At 42.0% G+C, this 24,728-nt stretch overlaps 1 long non-coding RNA gene across 1 annotated transcript; it reads right to left on the bottom strand.

Annotated features, from left to right (window-relative positions):
• Window positions 1–1,790: 1,790 nt before the first annotated feature.
• LOC310756257 lies at window positions 1,791–7,954 on the bottom strand. The gene is made up of 4 exons (XR_014544778.1): window positions 7,801–7,954; window positions 5,793–5,894; window positions 4,162–4,344; window positions 1,791–1,877 (listed from the first exon to the last, which is right to left on the bottom strand). It is a non-coding gene; the product is annotated as an uncharacterized lncRNA (long non-coding RNA).
• Window positions 7,955–24,728: the final 16,774 nt, after the last annotated feature.

Raw genomic sequence — 24,728 nt, 5'->3', positions numbered from 1 at the left:
TGTATATATATAAATAACACCAAAAACAAAATAGCCACGCAGAGGTTGAGAAATATGAAGCTTCTGAGCATTTAAAAAATTTTTAAAGTAACAATCGGGGCATCATATTATGCAGCATATTTTATTACCCTTGGGAAGAGGGGTGGGTTGAAAACTTTATGAGCCCCCTCTTAGCTATTGGCCTGGCATGACTCATCAGCTTATACATTAAAGTGCTTTAGTTTAGAATGCCTTAGGAGGTAGCGAAGAGAAAAGTAATTTAAATGGCTTTAAAATGTTTTTTGTGGTTTTTTTTAAAAGAGTAACTGAATATTTGGTGGTGCTAAAGCACTTTCAGTCTTTTAAAGCTCTTTAATTGCCCTAATGTGAAAGGAAGGTTCTAATCTTAGTTTTGTTTTTGCTACTCACACCATTATTTTCCTACAGTTATTACTGAAAAGCTTTGTGACACCTACTTCTTACCAGCAAATAGGAAGAATCCCTGGAACGTTGGCCCTTTTGCATTAAAAAAAAAACCCAACAGAGGATGTTCCTCTAATGATAAGACTTCAGTGTGGCTTCCATTTTATTTCCTGCAACAGTAATGCACATTTGAATAAAATCCACCCATTTATTTTATTTGCACCTACCTGTATGCTCTCTGATCGTTCCTGTTCAGTTGAATCTTTACTTGTTCCTCAGTTCTGGCAGTCTTTGCTGCCACTAGAAAATCCACTAGAAAGTTCTTTCCTCTGGAAGGAAAGATGGTGGAAGTTGGTACAACTACTTCCATGCCACAGTCAAAGCCAGGTGACTTTTTACCAGGTCTGGTGACACTAGAGGTAGACTTCTGCAGCCTTCCCTACCTGCCTCCCATCTTCTGCCACACCTGCTGCCTCTGCTGCTACTCCCAATGACTCCTCCCCTACTCTATTGCCTTGTCCACTTGAACAGTATTTACTGCTGCCTTGGGAGTGGCAACACAAACGCAAACTGTCCCCTTTGATGTTGCCACAGAGGACTCAGCAAATAAAACGTTTTAAATGTGTTATAGAGTCCAATATACAAATATGACACTAGATGGTGAGAGTGAGCTATGACAAATCCAATGTATTTTTCAAAACATTTTTTAAAGCATTTTCACAGCATTTTTTAATATGTTTGTAGATTCCACCAGAGAACACCAGCTGCACCACTGTCCCATTCCTGCAACAGTGGCAAATACTGTTCAAAGTTTAACTATGTTAAACTGAGAATGTTGTACAATCAACAGTGTTAGAGCAATACCATAGCAATGCAGGCATTCTCTGCTGTCCCTTCCTCAGAGTGAGGTATGAACCCACATTTTGGAGAGCGGTGTAGGAGCACCACTGCTGCTGCTTCAGGCTGTGTTTCTGCAGCAACAAACGCTGTTTAAAGTTAAACAGAATTCTCTGCAGTACCAAAAGCAGCAGCGACACTACAAGCTGGCTGGCTGGAGGGCAGACATTGGCAGAATTTGCCAGACCTCTCCCCACAAAAAACCCCATAGGCAATTCCTAAATCAGGCATGTGTGTGTGTATGTACACACACACATATTTGTAGTATGTGGCACTGCAAAGTAGCGAAGCATAGCCTTAGAGGATTTAAATAAGGCTTAGAGGATTAGTTAGCAAATCCAGTGGTGCAGTAAAATAGAAGAAAAAGGTTTGTGGATAGGTTATCAAAATCATAGGGCATTCACACATATAGACAAGCAAACAGTTTTGAATGTGGCTCAGAAACCAGCTTTCTTTGTCTCAACATGGTAAAAAAAAAAGGGCCAAGGTTCATTCTTGCACAATTGCAAGGTTTTCTAGGCGTATATTCCATGCTTTAAAAAGAGGCCAACCCCCAGTCTCCATCATGGCTTGGGGACCTGTTGTTAGAGAACATAAAAGAAGCATGAGCAAGAAAACATGTTCTTATAAAGCAATTCCCAAGGCAACCTGCAAACCTAGCTATCCCAGAAACTAGATCCCATTCTTTAACAGTGAAAGCCTTATCTGTAGTCTAGTAGATTATGATTATTTATATACTGCACTTCATCTGAAGCTCAGGCAGTATGCAACATAAACACAACCTAAAAGCACAAAATACATAACATAACACAAAAGATGGAGCTCTTCTTCTTCTTTGGTGATCACTCATAGTCGAGTCAGATTGTCTTCCATGAACACAGTTGTAAAAGTGAGTCCATAAGTGACTGTGGAGGCCAATTCTGGATCCACATATCCTTCCACAGTGGGGACATAGGTTTCTGGGTGGGAGTTGATCACGGTGAGGGTTTGCCAAACGTGTCTTCCTCTTAGCACGTTTCTTCCTATTGTCCTGAGTTCGAGCGTCTTCAACGTCCATGACATCTTCGGTAAAGGCTGTTCTCCAGCTAGATCACTCAGAGGCCAGTGTTTCCCAGTTGTCAGTGTTTATACTACTTTTTTTAGATTTACCTTGAGAGAGATTTTAAACCTCTTTTGTTGACCTCCCGCATTACACTTTCCATTTTTAAGTTCAGAATAGAGTACTTGCTTTGGAAGACAATAATCAGTCATCCGCACAACATGTCCAGTCCAACGAAGTTGATATTGAAACATCATTGCTTCAACACTGGTGATCTTTGCTTCTTCTAGTACACTGGCATTAGTTTGCCTGTCTTCCCAAGTGATGTGTAAAAATTTTCAGAGACACCATTGATGGAATCTTTTGAAGAGTTGGAGATGGCGTTTATAAGTTGTCCATGTTTCACAAGCATACAGTACGGTTGGTAGTACAATAGCTTTGTAAACAAGCATTTTGGTTTCCCTGTGAATGTCCTGGTCCTCAAACACTCTGCACTTCAATTGGGAGAAAGCCACACTCACAGAGCTCAAGCGATGCTGGATTTCGGCATCAATGTTGGCCCTTGTGGTAGGAGAAGTGATCAACATTTTCCAGCGTTGCACCATTGAGTTGAATTTGTGGCGCTGCAGAGGGGTTGTTTTGTACTTGTTGGTGCAGGACTTTGGTTTTTTGGATGTTGAGCAATAGGCCAAGCTTTTCTTAAGCTTCTGTGAAGACATTTAGGATGGTTTGGAGCTCATCCTCTGAGTGTGCACACATTATGTTGTCATCAGCATACTGAAGCACTATGGCGGAAGATACAGTAACCTTACCCTTTGCTTTCAGCCTGCTCAGATTGAAGAGCATCTGTTCGATATATGATTTCCACTCCGGTGGGGAGTTTCCCTTCGACAAAGTGTAGGATCATGGCAGTGAAAATAATGAATAGAGCTGAGGCAATAACACAACCCTGTTTAACACCTGATCCCACTGTGAATGGTTCGCTTTGAGAGCCACTGTTACCTGTGATTGTTACTGTCATATTATCATGGAAGAGCCAAAGGATGTTCACAAATTTATCTGGGCAGCCAATTTTCAGAAGGACAGTCCACAGGGCATTAGAATTTACAGTGTCGAAGGCCTTAGGTCAACAAACGCCATAAACAGGGGTTGGTTTTGCTCTATGCATTTTTCTTGAAGCTGTTGAGCAGTGAAAATCATGTCCACTGTCCCCCTGGAAGGTTGAAAACCATTTTGGGATTCAGGAAGGGTAGCCTCGGATATTGTTAGGAGATGGTTTGCTAACATCCTTGCAACAATTTTGCCGGCCACAACTAATAAGGAGATGCCTCGATAGTTTCCGCTATATGTTCTATCACCCTTTTCCAAAAGAGATTGATAATTTTGGCATCCCTAAAGTCTGCTGGGATCTCCTCTCTCTCCCATATTTTTCTGATGAGCTTGTGAAGTTGTTGTGTAAATTCAATTCTGCCCACTTTGAAGACTTCAGCAGGTATCCCATCAGATCCACTGGCTTTGTTGTTCTTCATTTGGTTAATAGCTGTACACAACTCTCCTAGATTTGGAGACAGAAGATGGTGCACCACCACCCTGATTACACAGACCTATATCTGCGGAGAAGCTGTGCTAGGGAGAGTTTGTGAACAGCCAGTCTGGACTAGAGAAGTGATGAATGATGTCATTCACCTGTGACTGGGAAATCTTTGGCTTAGTAAAAGGATTGACATTTCAAGTGGGGTTATTCAGGAAATGAAGAAGACGAACAGCTTAAAACATTCCCTGAAAAAAACAGATCAGAGAAAAAAAGACAGAAGTGCTCCTACCATTTGAAGCAGTCAGGAGCACACCAAAATGATCTGCTTTGCTAGCTTTTGCTGGCTCCATCAACAGAATTTGGGTCTTAGGGAAATGGAAGCTAGCAATGATATTGGCCAAACTGCAGCAATCAGGCTGGCTAAATTCCTTGTTCATGATGCATCAAATCTATGATTTAAGGTGAGGACTAGCTGCATGGAAAAACAAACAAACAAACATGATATATTAGCTGGCCCTGAGAGGTATAGCTATATTATTTTGTTGGCCTTGCTCTTACTTTTTTAAAAAGCAAGCAACTATCTGTTAAAATTGACAGCATGTCCGCACCACAAAAGCACAGCACCCAGAAATGCATAGTAATCAAATAGTGGTGTATGTATTTTTCAGCTATAGGCTTTCCAGCTGTCTTGAAGGCTCTCTTCTTAATAAACAGTGATTTTGCAAATTAAACTAGTGCCAGACATCCAATTAAACCCCAGTGACTGACATTTTTCAAAAATAGGCCAACCCTCTGGTGTAATAAAAACATAATGGCAAACTCTTGCTGCACAGTTAAATGGCAGTCCTTGCTAATAAACGAACTTGGTATGACCCTATTGAATTCCCAATACAATACTACAGGCTTACCTAAAAGTAAGTGGGTGGGATTTAAGGATTTAAGGGCTTGCTTTTCAGACCTCAACGTTTTAAATTGCGAACAGTGGGACAAAGGGGTTATTTTTTACTTCTCTCAGTTCTGCAGTAATAATAATAGCCATGCTTTCTTTCTCCCACCATGGCTATTGCTGTCTGTAAAATGCTGAAGAAGTCAAAAAACCTCAAATGGTCTACAGAGGGCGATTTCCAGGTTGGTATTAAGAAATTATAAATTCTCGTGTGCAGTTAGTGATTCTGGGTTGGCACCCACCCACTTCCTACATAAATTTGCCACAAATTACCTACTTCTGACAGCACGATGGTAGTTCATTTCAGTGCTTCCCTTAGCCCACTTGGAGGAAGATCCTGAAGTTTTTATAGTTTTATCTATGCTTCATGGATGCCCAAATTAATATGTGCCAAAGCGGTTTATATTAAGGTAATCACTCATTACAGGTTTAATCATTTCACATTACTGGAGGCTAAGGACTCCACGACTGCCTGCCTGAGAAAGCTATGAATACAGCTCAAAAAAATCTTTAGAGATTAATATGGAGCTAAAACAAGTTATTAAACCCTAGCACAACAAAATAAACTTGCAAATCACAAGCCTTCAAAATAAATACTGTGGCAAATTTTGGGAGGGCATTTTCACCCAACCCTAGTATGTTTCTGTATGTGCTGGAAGCCTCCCAGAGTGGCTGGGGAAACCCAGTTGGGTGGAGTATAAATAATAAAATTATTATTAATAATAATTATAGTATTCACAGCTGCCATGGAGAGGGAGACTGCATTTGATAATCAAAATGGATCAATCAAAATGACATATATATACCCCCCAGGAAGGAATTTCCAAATGCATCTCTGGCTAATGTCATGTACACAAATAAAGGGGTGAGATGTGAAGTATAAGCATTTAAACGAATAAGCAAAATGGGTTCTGCACACAGGATTTGTAGAGAGATACGGTAGGTGTGCTTGCACATAGCCACAGTTAGATTACCAGCAAAAATGCTGGTCATCTCAGGTAAGAGCCTTCTTGGTGGCTGCTCACAGGCTCTGAATATCCCTGCCAAGGGAGGCTCAGCTAGCTCCATTTTGAACTCTTTTTCAGAAGGAAAAGAAATTTTCACTTAGAAAGGCTGTTGGCATATCAGCTGATTTCAATAAATTGTATTATTGGCTTTTACCTGTTGCTTTATTGCTTTATTGATGTTTAAGTGCCTTGTTCTAATGTTTTTATGTAATATTTTAGTGCAATTTGACTGCCTTTTGTTATTCTGTGCTGTGTTTGCACCAGAAGCACGGACTTGGGCTCCAGGTTATGAGTGCCCAATGGTGCCTGTGATGCAACATGATGTCATGACGTCATGACATCACAGTGTATCGGCAGGGTGGTGGCTCTTCCAAGGCCTCATGGGGTCTCAGAGATTACATCCAAGACCTCTAACGTGACTTCCGGTTTCTACTAGAAGTTGTGCTTGGAGCCCTGGCAGGGCCTTTGGCGTCATCTGGGAGGCCGTGTCAGGGCTCTGACATGACTTCTGGTAATCAGAAGTCATGCTGGAGCTCAGCGTTGTTTTTATGGCTGCTTAGCACCCAGAGCCCCCTAGACCTGGCATTTATGGTTTGCACTGCTGTTAGCTTCTTTCACCAGTTGTGGGAAAGGCAGAAATGACAATTGAGGAATGGCTGGGTTGGTGATGTTAGTGACACCATCTGATGATGAGGTTCACAGAATCATCAATTTGGGAAGTATAAACTACTGCTGTATTGGATTTTAAGCGTTTTGAGCACTCCCAGATGACCTGTTTATTGAGCATTCCTTCTGATTTGTTGGTGGGGAGGTTAGATGATGTTGCATCAAAGCCAGTGTTGCCCCACACTTTCCAGTGTCTTTTCTCATTGCTTTTCCTTACCACAAAAAAATCTGATGCTTTAGGAAAGTGTGTTTGTTGCACAAGATCTCCCAAATCAACTAGAATTGCACAACCTGCATTTGCTGGTATGTGAACTTCAAACAGTGACAGTCTGGAAGCGCCCTTCATATCTGGATTGGATTGGACATTTGGATTGATTTGAGGAGTAGAGGGCATGTTCTAAGAACATACATTATTACAAACTGCACTTTCAAGACCTAAAGGGCTGTGACTATAAATCATCTCCATTAGTAAATGCAGTGTCAGGTTCTCATGAATTCTGAACTATTCTAAACTCCTGGCCTATTATACATTCATGTGCCTGGGAATAGTTGGGTAATTTTTATCAGGCAGATGAAGCTAGTCTCTCCTTTTGCCTGCAAGTCTCAAGAGGTGGTCTGGAAGTTAATCTACCATATCAACAGCCTCCTTTCCCTACACGATTAGTTGACTAAGCAGCTTCACTGAGATGTCTAGGTCCCAAGAGTTTCATTTGCTGCTTTCAGCCGATAGTAGGCTAAGGCCACATACACAATGTGAAACTCCACGTTGTAAGAAACCTTCAGAGATCTTCACAAGACATGATGGTTGGTGGCCAAGAACCGAAAAAAGCAAGCAAACCCAAGGTTATTATTTTTAAAGTGGTAGTCCATTGAACAAGATTTGGGGAGGGGGATGGGGGGCAGATAAGGAATTAATTTGGCTGCTGGCCAGAGCTGAATAAAATCCGCTTTCTCACCTTCACGAAATTGAATGTGCTCAGACTGGGAACTAGCTTGATGCTTATCAGCCTAAGGAGAATTAGAAGTGGTCTGAGAAAGTACTCATGACATTCTGGGGGGAAATAGAAAAATCAGTGTACTTACTTTGTTTGAAAATGTTTCATGCTTTTTGAATATCCTTAACCATACCTATCTACTCTCTGTTATCTCTCCTGCTATATATAAATTTAAGTCGGTTTATGCTGGCACTGAGGTGAAGTGTTTGTGTGTGTGCATTTCACAAACCCTCTCAGCCAATTGGAATCTCACCCACCTACTCTGCTTTTAGTGATTTTTGTGATCCTATGTCAAAGGGTGCACAGATACTCACAAGGGGGCTGTTGTGGGGTAGGGAGGGGAGAGAGAACACATCTTTGTTGCCAAGGCAATGACAATCTTCCTTGTTCAAATCACAGCATTGATAATGTAGACACAGACCATCAACAGTGTGTTACTTTCAGAGCGAGAGCAACATGAGTGTCTGATTTGCCTTCAGCAATGTCATCACATTGATTGTCAGTGTGGAGTCATGATGTCACCATGTCCACTATGAGGAGAAAAGGACAGAGACACTGTTGGTAGCCCACTTACAGGAGGTTGCTGCTTCTACCATGCCTGTTGTAGCAAGGTAGCAACAAAAATAATCAGGACCAATCAGGGGTGGTGCAGGAGGTCTAGAGGCGTTGCACAGGAAGCACTGAGAGTCATTTGCTCACACATAAACCAATGAGACTAGCTGCACTGGGCTGCTGGCATGTCACTGTGTCTGCAATGCCTGATATTACAGTTATCACTCAGTGAGGGAGAAATCAGAGAAAACATGGCAATACAGTTGTACCTTCGTTCTCGAACGGAATCCGTTCAACTTCCAAAAATGTTCGAAAACCAAGCTTTCTGCACTGAATCGGAAGCAGTGTCGGACAATCGGATTCCAAAGAACATTTGCAAACCGGAACACTCACTTCCAGGTTTGTGGCATTTGGGAGCTAAAACGTACAATTACCAAGGCATTCGACAACCAAGGTATGACTGTACAGGGTGTTGGTGAAGAGCACACCACTCCAAACACCTGCCAAAAGCCACAAAAGCAGGATGGAGGGGTTTATGGGGCTGGACTCCTCTGAAACCACTATTTTGCCCCTGAAAACATATGGAAGTGAATACTTGGTACAGCTGTAGATGGCGAAAGTCTTTGGTTGCAGAGAAAACTAAATAAATAAGTCCTGAGACTCAAGATTAATTAACTTGAATGATAAACTGATGAAACGTTTATCAGTGTCGCTTTAAGACTAGTGACTGTTGTTCTTAGGTGCACAAAAGTCCCATACTTTTCTAAATCATCATTATGCTGTCCATTTTACAGCACACATTCACGAGGAACCTTATTGCAGTTTTACATCACTGTAACTAACACCATTGGCTTCTGCTAATGAATTTGTAAATCACCCAGGGTGTAAAGTAAATTTGATGCCTTGCTGGAAAAGAAAAATTAACCCTCCTTTTCTGTTCACAGAAATGCAGCCAAATTACAAAGTTAATGATTCCTTGCAGCCTTTCTCCCTCCACCTAGTTCCTTAAGCTTCATGATATGCTGGGTGAGGGGCTCCTTCCCCTCTAGTTAATTCACAAGCCTTGAGCCCAATTCAGAAATTTGCTAGTGTTACCTTGTGGAGTGCCTTGAGTATCTCTAAAAATGCAGTCACATGGAACAAGTCCAGGGCCTTTGATTACATCTGTTATCATGCTAGCCCATCATTCAGGCATCCCAAACCAGGGCTGTAATTTGCATGGGAAGCTTACATGAGTAGAAAAGGCTCTTTCTACCAGGTCTGGGGCAGAGAATTTGACATTGTCTGTAGGTTGTGAGAAGGTACCTAATTTACACATATCAAATCAACATGCAGACTGAAACAGTTTTCCTTCAAAATTCACATTTCTCCGAATTTTGTGACTCAGTTCTTCAACCAGCATGTATTTAAAAAAGAAGGAAGACAATGTGCAAAAAATTAATATATGAGTAAAAATGACATACAAAGATGCATTACATTAAGGGAAATCCCATGCAAAAATCTGCACGTGAGTGAAAAATGCATATAGAAATGTATTTATTGGGATAAATTTGCACTAAAATACTGGTGAATTTTCATGGGGATTAAAAATCAATCAATCAATTACAATGCAGAAATGAGGAGAACTTTAATATTCAAATCTTCAATATTTATTTTGAATATTTAATATTAAAAAACTTAGAAGCAAACTGACATTGACAGAGTCATCCATTCCTTCCTGTTACAGATGTTATCACTCCAATTCATGGAGGACAACAGGGACAGCAGTGGGCAATGAAGCTCATGGGCTTTTCTCCACTCTCCATCTTGTGAGGGATTTAGCAAGCAGGGATAGGACCACTTGCATGACTCAATGCTGAAGAGCACCGATAGGCTCTTTCCGTCCAGCACACAGAGCTGCTTCTGAGCAGCAAATCCTAACTATAGGTTACGAGAGAGTTAAACTCGCTCTCCTTGCCTGCTCTGGTGTCAGTAATGATTAGTCCTCCCTGGCATATGCTATGTGCATTTGAAAAAGAAACAAACCCAAATGTGTGCATTAAATGCCAAGGCACATTTCATGTCACATCTGCGTTGGCCCTAATGAGAAACTGAGCTGGATTTTTCTCGCCTCAGGTCACCCTGCACTGAGGGAATGGGGAAGGGTCCAAGTGAGCCCCGAATTACTTTCTAAGCCTCAAAGCACAGCTTGCCCTAGGTACTCCGTAGGGGTTGCTACAGGTTATCCCCAGTCTTACCTCCTCTGTTTGGTGCACAGTGATTTTGACTATAGAACATGTCTTTCTTTGTATAAGAGAACATCTTTGGCATATATTGAAGGTGCTAGCCATTGCTAAAATGGGAAGGGGACAGTACTTGATTGTTTTTGGTTATGTCATAATGTATGTGACCCAATCTGCCATACATTTAAGATCACAAAATATTTTCTCAAAACAAATGAATTCCAGTTTATCACCTGTCAGGTAGTTAGCAGCACTGTGGGATAATTTTACACTTTTGTGAGGCCATTGTTTGCTATTAAATTCACCCTCACGATCGCTCCAGAGTTTATAGATGTGAGGTCCCTGCTGGTGTTCCCCTAGCATTAGTCTATGAGGAATTTTTGATTTGATTTCCTCAAGCTATTATTCAGAAAGCCTTTTTCTATTATTTTGTTGACACTTTGGATTTTGCAAGGTTGCTTGCTGACAGATTGCTTGGAAACAGCAACATCTAAATGCTGTGTAAAATGTTGACATTGACAGCGCAAGGAGCCATCTCAGCTGATTTCTTGTTAGAGTGTATAACGTACTGAGGTGGGGGGAGGAGAAACCACAAGTTGAAATGAGCATATTTCCAGCACAAGTGACTCCAGCAAAGAACTATGGCATAGCAATCTGTGTTGCACACCCTCCAACAGTGGGCAGATAGTAATGGGTCCACATGCGATATTTGAGATAATATATCATCATCATCATCATCATCATCAAATTACTTTGAAGAAGTCATTTCCATGGAGATCTGGTGACATTCAACTAATTTGGAATTCTTAATTTAACAAGCACCATTTAACCCCCCATGTGTTTAACATGTTTCAATTCTGCATACGGGACCGCCTCTCCTGGTATGTCCCACAGAGGAACTTACGGTCTTCAGACAAAAACATCTTGAAGTTCCCAGGCCACAGAGAGGTTAGGCTGACCTCAACTAGAGCCAGGGCTTTTTCGGCTGTGGCTCCGATCTGGTGGAACACTCTGTCACAAGAGACTAGGGCCCCGCGGGACCTGACATCTTTCCGCAGGGCCTGCAAGACAGAGCTGTACCACCGGGCCTTTGGCCAGGGCACAGCCTGACTCCCTCCTTTGGCAATCCTCACAGAACTCTAGCCCAATGGTTGCCATTAATCTGATTGGAATTAATTTTATAATGAAATGATTTTAGAATGTTTTATCATTTTACTGTTGTTAGCCGCTCTGAGCCCGGCTTCGGCTGGGGAGGGTGGGATATAAATAAAATTTATTTATTTATTTATTTATTTATTATTATTATTATTATTATTATTATTATTATTATTATTATTATTATTTCAAATGAGTTTTTATTAGTTTTCCATAAAAAACAAGAGAACACAACCCTCTCCACCCTCAGTGAACAACTCCCTCTATTCACCCCTCTCCACAAAACCACAGAATTTAATGGAAAATGTTCTGTTGAGCATGTGGTGAACAGAACATCAACTACAGTGGCATCCAACGGACTCACATATCTCTATAAAATTGTCTGTCTTCCCAGCCAAAGCTTTAAAATTCTGCATATCTTTCACTATGCAGGTGCCATACATGGCATATTTAGCTCCCAGATATTGGACATTTAAGAATTACAAAATATATACAGATCCATTGCCAAACAGGTCCCTTTTCCATTTAAAGATGTTTACTGTCAAGATGATAGCTTAAGGCTACATATACTCACCTCTGTCCCTTATGGTTTCCAGCTGTTCTTCTGGTCCTTTGATCAGTTATAGAAGTCATAGGTGAATCACAGGAGGGAGTTTATAGGTGCAACCTTCTTGACTTTCTAGGTCATAAGACTCCCTTCTGAGCAAAAAGCGAGGAAAGGCAAGGATCAGAAATAATCCCTTGGCAGCCACTTTCCATTTTAGGTTGCTAGGTCAGGCCCACAAATTTCACTTTGATGGCCAAAGGCCAAAGGATTAAGATCAACATTTAGGATCAAAGGAAAGGCTGGAAGTTAAAACTAGGTAATAAACTTATGCCTAGTTCTCTCTCTGAACCAGATACATAACCTGCAGAGACTGTTCAAATCAGAATGGCAATTTGGAAAACAAGGCATGGATGGATATTAGAATGGCAGTAAAAACACGATGTTGGCATTATGCCTTCCCAGATGCCTTGAGTAGATACAGAATTTGTTCTAGGTGTAGTAGAGTGTACATGTGTAGTTCTCATTTTCTGCCACAAAAAGTCACCCCAAAACTCCTGTATGTCATGTCCAGTCCGAGCATTCAGAAAATGTCCACAATGCTGTGAATAAGGTGGGCAGCTTTGCAAATATTTCTGCAAAGTGAATTTCAAGGAGATTCAACTGATTCAACTCTCTCCACCATCCTTAGCCCTTCTAACTGCATGGAGGCTCCACAGCTTCCACCCCCTACTCCCCTACTCCCCTGAACTCATTGACCAGACATTGTTCTTGGGGTCAGAATAAAATAGTGGTGGGGAGGCCAAGATGGCGACGGAGGTAGCAGCCTAATTAGAGCCTCCGACTTCAACTAAGCGTTTTTTATTAGTTTTTATTAGTTTTAGCCTCTTCAATAGTGGTGCTATATGCATTTATATTCCATCTTGTTGTTTAGTCGTTTAGTCGTGTCCGACTCTTCGTGACCCCATGGACCAGAGCACGCCAGGCACTTCTGTCCTCCACTGCCTCCCGCAGTTTGGTCAAACTCATGCTTGTAGCTTTGAGAACACTATCCAACCATCTCATCCTCTGTCGTCCCCTTCTCCTTGTGCATCTTTCCCAACATCAGGGTCTTTTCCAGGGAGTCTTCTCTCCTCATGAGGTGGCCAAAGTATTGGAGCCTCAGCTTCAGGATCTGTCCTTCCAGTAAGCACTCAGGGCTGATTTCCTTCAGAATGGATAGGTTTGATCTTCTTGCAGTCCATGGGACTCTCAAGAGTCTCCTCCAGCACCATAATTCAAAAGCATCAATTCTTCGGCGATCAGCCTTCTTTATGGTCCAGCTCTCACTTCCATACATCTTACAAGTCCTTATTTTCACTAAGTCACATATTCTTCAGAGCAGGAGTTCTCTTTACCATAATCAAGAGGCCAGCTGTTTCGATGCAGCTTGATCTCTTTGGGGTGCTGATGACTGGGGTATTTCTTTTTCTTCTTCTCGCTTTTGCTTTTGTTATTATAAAGATCATTTTAAACTCATTAGCCTAAACAATGTCAAGAGATTTATTTTTACTTCAGTAAATGTGCCAACAGTGCGTCTTAAATAATGGCAGTAAAAGTGGTTCCTAATGATACCTCATTTGTATTAAAGATCCTTCAGCAGCAACACGATTTAAACAATTAGTTTGTCTTAGCTACAGTGCTGGAGTTTGAAATCAAAGTGCATGCATGGAAAATTGCAAGCTATTCTTATTCACTCTTCGGTTGCACCACGATTCTGGAAGCCTCAGGGCAGCCTGTTCTTTGAAAGATCATTTCAGAAGATTAGCTTACCTATGGTGCAAATTAACAGTACTTGCAGGACTAAAGTCTCAGCACTCCAACCATAACTGGAGCAAGGTCACCAAACCAACTTTTGAACTTCCTGTGGAAACGAGCACTTGTTATTTTGATCTCTTTAATCTCTAGTCATTAGAATTAAACTTATTATGATGACAAGGAATTCAGCAACACTCCTGTAGGGATTGACACATTCAAGGCAAATTTACCTCTCCCAGACTTTATGATGTAGTTCAGCTCACTGTGTCAGTTGAGCCATAACCAGGGCTTTTTTCAGGGGGAACTCACAGGAACTCAGTTCTGACACCTCTCAGGTGGGTGCTGTCACCTCTCAAGGGTTCAGGACAACTGGTGTGGATCACAAGTAGGAAAACTCACTCTGAGTAGTGAGTGACAATAAATGATACGGCAGGCAGGCACCAGGATGTAAAATGTGTTGTGGAGCTGCAGACTGAATACTGCCACTAAATCCCCTCTGCACTGGACAGACTGGTAGAGGAAAATCTATAACTTCAGCCAAGTTATATGGATACAAATACATTTTTTTGTTTCACGTAATGTAGATGCATTTGTGATTGATGTTTGGTACAGCTGTATATTAACCAGGGCCAGGTTAGATTGATGGACAGGATGGCCCTTCTTCAGACCCAACATTCACATAATATCAAAATCAGGTAAAAACATGTAAGGAGGGTGCACAGCAGAGCTGATGTAGGGGGTGGTCTGGCAGGGGGCATACCTGAAGAAGAGTCATTCCAAGGGCCATCCTCTTTTCTAAAAGTTCATTTCCTCTACATTTCCCCCCAAATATCTCTTGAGGAATGAAGTTTCCATGGAAATGTGGCATTCATTTCCAAGCTGCTCTAGCGGGAGGGCCATGTAGTTTCTGTATTGCCAAATATTGCACGTCTTTTCTTCTATGTAATATAAATTTTCAAAACTATATTTAGTTGTGCCTGTGATATGAACTATGAACATACTTTTCTGATGCCTGAACAGATCCATGCATAGACAGTAGGCTCCACCACATGACTAAGAACCCCCAATCACACAAGACCCCTTGTGTGTGTAAAGTTGTACGTGCATAGTCTCCCAGTTCAGACCTTTGCTGAAGATGCTGAGGTAAGGAATACAGATCTGGTGTCAAAGGCTCTTCAGAACAGGGTTCTGAACACATTTTCTACCAAGAAGGCATATGAACCACTGCATGATATAGTCGGTGCAGTGGGATGCAGCATAGATATTAGTAACAGAATTCTACTTTGGTGCATTTAGAATTGCTTTTAATTCATTGGCCCCCAGTGGGCTTAAACTGCCCAGGACAGCATTATCTCAAGGATTACCTCTCTCCATATGAACCTATTTGGACCCTGAGATCATAGTCTTTGTGTGCCTCCTCCACAAGAGGTCCAGAGAGTGGCAAAATGAGAACGGGCTTTTCTGCAGTGGCTCCCCATTTGTGGAATGCTCTCCCTAGAGAGGCTCACCTGGTACCTTCATTACATATCATTAGGTGCCAGGTGAAAACTTTCCTCTTTGTCCAGGCTTTTAGTTGACCAACATCCTATATCCCTTTAAATGTGTTTGTGGGAGGGGTGCAGGGCTCCTTGTTCTTACTATGTATTTTCTTTTTATCTTGTATTTTTATGCTGTGAACTGCCCTGAGACCTATGGAAGAAGGGCAGTATACAAATTTTAACAATAACAATAACAAAAAATACTGCTCTGTGGTTGCTCCAACCCTACCGTGACCTGATTTCCCATAGCCCCTGTTTCTTCCAGCTTCTACCTACCCCACTCAGCTACTTACTAGAATGCTGAATTTGCATTCTGATTCCTGTAAAGAAACCTTCCTTAAGATCAGAGTTCTGGATTCAGGTAAGTTTCAAGGCAAAATGCACTGTCTTTAAAAAATTAAAACCTTTTGGACACGGGAACTTTTAGAGGAACTGATCAACACAAAGTCTGCCTGCAGAGAACTGTCTGCAATTCCCATTGCCAGTCTTATACTGTTTACTACAATGCTTGCTCGCAAAATATTTTCATCTAAATGCAAACCATGGAATGGCCTTCCTTACTTTAGAAACCCCTGGAGAATGTGTCAGGCTCACAATATCCCTCTTAGCCCAATTTCAGTGATGGATAAAGTGGTAACGCATTTCCAGTTGTTCAATTTGGCACCTGCCATTCAGCTAAGGTTACATACCTTCCCCAGTGTAATGCTATCAATGAGCAGAAATTGTATACTTAGTGAAAAGAATGACTCCTCTCATAAACTGAGGAGAATGAAATTTAACTGGTCTTAAACTTAATATTGAAACACTTCTGGTTTCCTAAGAAATCTTCTGGTAATTTGCTTGAAGAGGAGGGCTTCCCTGCACTAGCCCTGTCCTCTGATTTCCATGCTTTGAGCACCATTGCTGCAAAATCCCCACCTACAATCATTTGATGGTGCATAGAGGCTCCACACCACAGATATGTTGGTGGAACCATGAGCCCCTGCAAGTGAGGAGTTCCTTTGCAAATAAATGCTATCAACACATGGATGTTGGAGAGTGGAGATAGCACAAGGGCAAGACATTGGGATGGGGCTAGAAGAATGCCACTTCTCATTCAAACTTTGGGAACCCTACAGACAAGTAATGTGTTTACAATATGAGTCTGTCACACAGTTGCACACCTTTCTGTTAACCATAGCTGACTCCAGGAAACAGCAAAACTGTTATTTTATTAAACAGATGATAAAGGAATCCTGCTGAGGTCTGCTTACATAGAACTGACCTAGTTGAGGGCTGAAAATTCACAGATACAACATAGAGCCCACACACTGAGTCAGAGAAGGAGCCAAGGTTGCTGTCAACCTCCTTTTAACCCTTTACATGCTGTATACAATAGTGTGAATAGGGTTTATGTGCCAAATTACTAAGCAATGCAGTACAATGCCTCTTGTCAGTTTCAGGAATCTGAATTTCAGGAATCAGGAATTTGAGAAATGAATGGGAGAAGCAAAGCAAGGTATCTCTCCATTTTGTCTATATATTTTTGCTTATTTATTTACTGATTATTAACTGAATTTATATAGCCACCCCATGACATCAGTTCTCTGAGCAGATCACAACACAAACGCCACAATTAAATGCAGTATCAAAAAATAAAAATGAGAAAAAGCAGTTGCAATCAGACTTTTTAAAACAAAGAGAAGCAGACTGTAAGACATGTTATTTTAATTATTTCACTGCTCATAGCAACGGGTTAGCCTTTTTGTTTTAGAGCTGTATGCGCACACCCCTGCTGAGAAGGGCTGGAAGCCAAATTCTCCCAACCAAGTCCAACACTGTATCTACCCAACACATTGCACTGCCTTTCTGTCCTTGCTAACTTGGACAAGGGAATGCTGAAATATCAGCTGGCCATTACAAACTTAGGTAGACACATCCCCATCCAAGTCAGAACTGCTTACCAAACAAATCCTTTCTATGTGACATTCATATACTAGCATTTTCTAAGGTCTTTCTAGACTGCTAGTCGGCAACACCTAAAAATAGGTCATGGTCTGATTTGCATTGTTTTTAAATTCTTCCCCTTGCTGCATGGATAATTGCAGACCCAACATAATCCCTCTGGTTAAATGCACCTGCAGAAATGAAGGTAGGTCTTTAAAATGGGCCAGGAGGAGTGGAAGGAGAGTAGATTGACGGTCTATACAACTCAGTTTGGGCATTTCTTTGGGAGGGAAATCACTGTGTTAATGCATGGTATTATTACTTTAATAAGCTTTTAATGCCAGTTCTTCCATTTATTGAGTTTACTTTTAGCTGTTATAATATATTTATGAGAAAACGTGGGAAAACATGGTTCCCTTGGTTTTTGTTTATATTAATGTCTGGCAAGTCTTGGGTCAATTAATCTTCTGCAAATGGCTTTATTTCTCCTTGAGAGTGGATTCACTTGCCCAGGTGTTCTTAGTGATTGCCTGCCATTTACGTCTGACACCAAACTATTTCAGTTGAAGCCAGCTCAAGCAAAGCAAAACAAGAAAAGTAGCCTGCACTCTGCCCTTGCATTGATAATAAGTGCTTTTAAAGGAGGAATGAGTTACTCTTGCTTGTATAATTCTGCATTTGAGAGAAATAGGGTTTGCTCTACCCTGAGTCTGAGGATTAAGAGGTGAGCAGAGTTGTATTCTGAACTAGGTAATTACAAAATTCGGTGTTATCAAACATAATTGGAGATGGATTTAGGAACATCGTAAGCTATGCACCTGCTCCTTCAGAGGGAGTGCTGCCTTGTACAGAACCAAGAGATCTTGATCTGCTTTCTTCTCACTCCAAGTGTACAGGATAGGAAAAGGCACAAATGAGTGTCATAGATCTTTCTCACAATCGGCTAGTCCACAGCACAAAGGCTATGTACAGCCCCACTGATCTGCCCTATGGCTCAGATCCAGTGGCCCCTAATCAGGCCAGCTTTGCCTGATCCAACCCAGGAACCACTTTCCTCACCTTGGATCCAGCCTTGAATTTATGGGGAGGGGCATAGCTGTTTTTTAATTAGGGTAACAAATGTGTCTCATTCCCCTCTTCCCAACATTGGGGGGGGGGTTCAATTCTGCAGAGTGCTGATTACCAGTGGCTTCTCTGCAGGGAAGCCATTTGTGCATGGGCGCTCTGCACCCCGCAGGATCACTGCCTCCACTTGACAGCTGCTGAGCGGAGGTATCAGTGTTGTGGGACTTCAGGCAGGAAGGAGAATCGGGCCTTGTCCAGTTCCTACCTTCTCCTGGGAAGATGCAGCTAGCAGTCAGGTGGGCCTCTTCATGAGTTTTCTTGTCTAATTTATACCAGTCTGACTCGTAATGGTCTGTAGCTTTCACAGCCTGAGTCAACCAATGCCCATCCCTCTGAGCCACATCTGCATCTGATGCAGAGCCCTACCCCACATCTAATCATGAAACAAAATATATGCACACTGCTGCCAAAATTAAGTTTTTAGGATAGTCTTTCTTGAAGGTACAGATATAATTTTTGACAGAGCCCTGGCCACACTGTTGCTTTAAAAAAAGGGTGGGGGGACTTCAGAGGCTTATCTGGCAGAATGCTAGAGAGAGGCTGTCTTATCTGATGGGAAAGTTGATTGGATTTTTGTACCTGCTGACATTTGGCAGAAACCTTGTCTCCCCCTCATTTCATCTCTAGCAATCCCACCATACATTATGAGAAAATGTTTATACCAGTTAGGTAAACAATGCTGGCTATCTTTATTTGCTAGCTTTGCTCATTGCCTCTTACTTCAGCTGATACTTTGAAGTAGTCCTTTGCAAACAGACCAAACAGAAAAGCAGGTATCATTTTACATAGGCAGCTCATTATGCCTATTTTAAAATTGGGAAGGACAAAATTGATTTTGGGATCCCTCTTTTGGTTTTGTTTCCATTGACTTCACTCTCTTAAGCTTCAAGTTGTGTTTGATTTGGAAGCTATTTGTCAGGGACGGGAAAACTCGGGCTCCATGCAGCCCCCCCCCCATGCCTCTCTGTCTGGCTCTCATGACTCTCCTGAGGCCCCACTCCTTGATGTTCCTGCTTTGCACCTTCCATGAATGTTTTTGCCTGGCTGGAATGTTCCTTCAGCTGTGACAATAGAGAGGGATGTGTGAGTGAATGCATAGGAATAAGCTTACTGTACAAAGGTAAAAATAACATTCTTGCTCAGCCTGCTTTTGCCCAGCACCGGAATGTGAGACCACCCCCCAGGCTGGGATGCCTGGAAGGTAGTAAGGCAGACTGCTCTTGTTAGTTGTTAAAGCCCTCACATAAATAAAATCTCATGGGGAGAACAGGGGAGACTGCTGTCATGTCCCCAACACCCACCCCTGCTGCCTTCCATGTATGAAGATCTGGACTGGGGAGCTTGCTCTAGATATAGAGGCTAAATCTTCCCTCCTTTGCAACTGAAGCAATGACTGACCCCATGCTGCTATTATTCTGTTTCCTAAGTTTAACAGGTTCCCCCCCCCCCTTGACCAAGTGATCTTTCATGACAGTGAGGAAGAAGGTGCCATGGGAATGTCATTATAATGTATTTCAGTTCATTTGCATAATTTTACTCACTATTTAAAATTCAACTAATTTTGTTGCTTTAATTTCTATAAACCTAAACATGTACTGGCTACAGCCTTGCTTAGGCTTATTTCCTAGGCACATTCATGTGGTAATGAATTTTAGTGAACTACCGTATTGGTCCGAATATAATACAGTGCTCCTGAAGGTAGGAGTCTATCAATTGATGAAGATGATCATCCAAATGTCATAGATCAAATGGAGCAAACAGCACGCAGACCTAGTGGTGTAGTGGTGGGAGGAAAAAATCCTTAAATAAGAGACACGGGGGAATGATTAATGGACTTCAATGTCTGTACACTAATGCACAAAGCATGGGAAATAAACAAGATGAGCTTGAGCTCTTGGTACAGCAAACTAAATATGACATAATAGGCATCACTGAAACCTGGTGGGATAAGTCCCACAATTGGAATGTAATAATGGAGGGATACAATCTATTTCAGAGAAACAGACCAGACAAGGAAGGAGGAGGAGTGGCGTTATATGTAAGGGATGTGTATACCTGTGAAGAGATCCAAGATTTAGAACCTCAAAGCCAAAGTGAGAGCATTTGGGTCAAAATTAAGGGAGAGAAGAATAACAGTGACCTCACTGTGGGAGTTTACTATAGATCCTCAAGCCAAACGGAGGACATAGATGATGCCTTCCTGGAACAGATGGCCAAGCATGCAAAAGGAAGGGAGATAGTAGTAATGGGGGACTTCAATTACCCGGATATTTGTTGGATGTCAAACTCAGCCAAGAGCATAAGGTCAAACAGATTCCTCACTGGCCTTGCAGACAACTTCATTGTCCAGAAAGTGGGAGAAGCAACAAGAGGAACAGCCATTTTAGATCTGGTCCTAACCAATGTTGATGACCTGGTTAGTGGGGTAGAAGTGGAAGGATCATTAGGCACGAGTGATCATGCTCTTCTGAAGTTTACTATACAGCGGAAAGGAGCAGCCAAGCATACTAGGACTCAATTTCTTGACTTTAAGAAAGCCGACTTCATAAAACTTAGGGAAGTGCTGGGTGAGATCCCATGGACAGTAATACTAAAAGGAAAGGGAGTTCATGATGGCTGGGAGTTTGTTAAGAGGGAGATAGTAAAAGCACAACTTCAGGCAATACCAATGAGACGGAAACATGGAAGGTGCCTAAAGAAGCCAGGGTGGCTATCTAAAGAACTTTTAACTGAGTTAAGATTAAAAAAGGATGTGTACAAAAAATGGAAAAGGGGGGAAACCACCAAAGAGGAATTCAAACAAATAGCCAGCACGTGTAGACACAAAGTCAGAAAAGCTAAAGCACAGAATGAACTCAGGCTTGCTAGAGAGGTTAAAAGCAACAAAAAAGGCTTTTATGGGTATGTTCGTAGCAAAAGGAAGAACAAAGAAACAGTGGGGTCACTCAGAGGAGAAGATGGTGAAATGCAAACAGGGGACACAGAAAGGGCTGAACTCCTCAATGCCTTCTTTGCCTCAGTCTTCTCCGATAAAGAAAACAATGCCCGACCTGAAGAATTTGGAGCAAATGATTCAGCAGAGGAAACACAGCCCAGAATAACTAAGGAGATAGTACAAGAATACTTGGCTAGTTTAGATGTATTCAAGTCTCCAGGGCCAGATGAACTGCATCCAAGAGTATTAAAAGAACTGGCAGATGTGATCTCAGAACCACTGGCAGTCATCTTTGAGAATTCCTGGAGAACAGGCGAAGTCCCGGCAGACTGGAGGAGGGCAAATGTTGTCCCTATTTTCAAAAAGGGGGAAAGAGAGGACCCAAATAATTACCGCCCAGTCAGTCTGACATCAGTACCAGGGAAGATCCTGGAGCAGATCATTAAGCAAACAGTCTGTAAGCACCTAGAAAGGAATGCTGTGATCACCAATAGTCAGCATGGATTTCTGAAAAATAAGTCATGTCAGACTAACCTGATCTTGTTTTTTAACAGAATTACAAGCCTGGTAGATGAAGGGAACGCAGTGGATGTAGCCTACCTTGATTTCAGCAAGGCATTTGACAAGGTGCCCCATGATATTCTTGTAAAGAAGCTGGTAAAATGCGGTCTTGACTATGCTACCACTCAGTGGATTTGTAAGTGGCTGACTGACCGAACCCAAAGGGTGCTCATCAATGGTTCCTCTTCATCCTGGAGAAGAGTGACTAGTGGGGTGCCACATGGTTCTGTCTTGGGCCCAGTCTTATTCAACATCTTTATCAACGACTTGGATGATGGACTCAAGGGCATCCTGATCAAATTTGCAGATGACACCAAACTGGGAGGGGTGGCTAACACCCCAGAGGACAGGATCACACTTCAAAATGACCATGTTCAAATATATAAAAGGATGTCACATAGAGGAGGGAGAAAGGTTGTTTTCTGCTGCTCCAGAGAAGCGGACATGGAGCAATGGATCCAAACTACAAGAAAGAAGATTCCACCTAAACATTAGGAAGAACTTCCTGACAGTAAGAGCTGTTCGACAGTGGAATTTGCTGCCAAGGAGTGTGGTGGAGTCTCCTTCTTTGGAGGTCTTTAAGCAGAGGCTTGACAACCATATGTCAGGAGTGCTCTGATGGTGTTTCCTGCTTGGCAGGGGGTTGGACTCGATGGCCCTTGTGGTCTCTTCCAGCTCTATGATTCTATGATTCTAAGCCGTACCTGCAAATAAGCTGCACCTTTAAAATTCAAGTTGGGGGTGGGGAGAGACCGAATATAAGCCACTTGCCATGTGTATCTGTCTGAGGCACTTTCTCGCACGCACTCTTGATGCCCCTTCCAGACTGGTTTCTCCTCGTGAGCGGCACAGACACAAGCTCTGCCACCGCTGCTCCTGCCTCAGCTTCTTTTCTTCCTTATCAGTTCAAGGCGTCCAGGTGCCACTGGAGAGAAAGATGGAAGGGGGGGGGGAATGGAGGAGCCCACTGCCGGCAGGAGAAGGGGGAGTGCTCCCCAAAGAGGAGAGCAAACTTGGGCCGCTCCTGAGGGGAGGTTTCTCTCTCTCCCCCTCATGTACAACACCCGCCTTGCCCCGCTCACTTGTGGCCCCACTTCTCAGCTTCTTCCCCACTGCCCTCTACCTCATGGGTTGCTGTGATTTGACCACAGCAATTTTTGTAAGGTCATGAATTTAAGCTACACTTTAACTTTTCATGGCTGGAATTTGGAAAAAAAAAAGTGCGGCTTATATTCGGGCTAATACGGTATATGGGACTGACTTCTAAGTAGACATGCATAGGAATGCACTGTTAGTAAATCAAACACGTATCAGTTATCTAAAGTGCAGAAACATTTCTAACACTATTAAACAATCAGACGTGACAATAAGCAGCATAACACTGACTAAAGAGCTGCAATATTTCATTATGATCGCGATGTTTTGATTCTCATCATCTTGCAGCATCTCAGTTTGTGATGTTTTGCTTTGCAACGTCTCGGATCACTGTAATTAGCATAAATTAAATTGCCAAGTGAATTTTGAATTTTTACCTTCTGAATTTGATGAGAGCTTCAAGCTCAAATTCACAACATTCCTCAGATTCACAACATTCAAGTCCATTCCCCCCCCCATTAGACATTTCAATGTCAAACATTTGTACCACCCTCTAATTTAGGACTTCATAAGAAAATGTGTGAAGACAGCAGGAATGTAGATATGTTTACCATGTCCCGGAATATCATGAATGAAAGCTCTATTGAATACACTGTATCATAAACATATGTGATCACAACATAACCTGGAAGAAGATCCTCTGGAACCGGGGGTGGCCAATGTGGTGCTCTGCAGATGTGGTTGGTCCCAGAATTGAGGCATTTTTTCAGCTGGAACTCGCCAGAACTCAGTTCCGGCACCTCTCAGGTAGACACCATTTCCATTATAAGAGAGCAAGGAAGGCATTCATGCTGAGGAGTTCCAACACCTCTTCTTCTAGAAAAATGGCACTGGCCATAATCCCTAACAATTGGCCGTACTGGCCTTAGCTTGTGGGAGTTGTAACTTGACACCATCTGGAAAGTACCATGAGGGCACAAACCCCAACAGAAACTCAGCTTCATAGAATTATATAAGCTCTTCCCAATAAACTTCACAAGTGTAGTTCAAGGCACTCAGCATGGCTTTCTGCAGGTGGCATTTATTTACTTATTTGCATTTGATGGGTCTTGATAGGAGATGAAGTGTCAGCAGTGCTGGTTTTGTTGAGCCTATAAGAAAAAAAGAAAACTGTTGCTCTCAGGACTTCTAACTTTCAATTATAAGTGAATGTTATAATGAAATACCTCTTATATAATTTGCTACATGATGTAGAACAGTGGTAAAGGAACATCTGTAGTAGAGACCACTGGTTTTGTGTGTGTGTGATGGCACTCACAGGTACAGAGTACCATCAATAAGTTTTTTTAACTGCCCATGGCAGCCATTTTGTGTTGGCACACTTTTATTAAAATATGAGTTCCAGCAACTCATTTTCTGCTAATGACATTTATTGGTACACTAGAGGATGACAGTTCTTAAAGCACTACATCTTTGTGTGGCCATGTCATTGCATATTTCATGTTCATAATGACTCATTATTGCAATAGTCTATCTAGCCACTAGCTATTGCTGTCACATGGATGACTTTGGGGTCTGGGCTATGGATGCTTGAGGAATTCTGTATATCTTTGTAGATTCCTACATGAAATGACCTCATCCACACCTCTCAGACAAATGTGCAATTTTGCCCTTAGCTAGCCATCAGACCATACTTTCCCTAATGTTGCAGCTCTGTTCTCAGCAGTAGAAACGTATCGAAATAATATTTTGAAATGTGTGTTTCAAAAGGTTTTTTTTCATGCAAATTAAT

This window comes from Podarcis filfolensis (assembly GCF_964270895.1).
Source record: "Podarcis filfolensis genome assembly, chromosome: 2".
NCBI lineage: Eukaryota > Metazoa > Chordata > Lepidosauria > Squamata > Lacertidae > Podarcis > Podarcis filfolensis.
The sequence above is the reverse complement of the archived record's forward strand: the minus strand, read 5'-3'. Positions and strand labels throughout refer to the sequence as shown.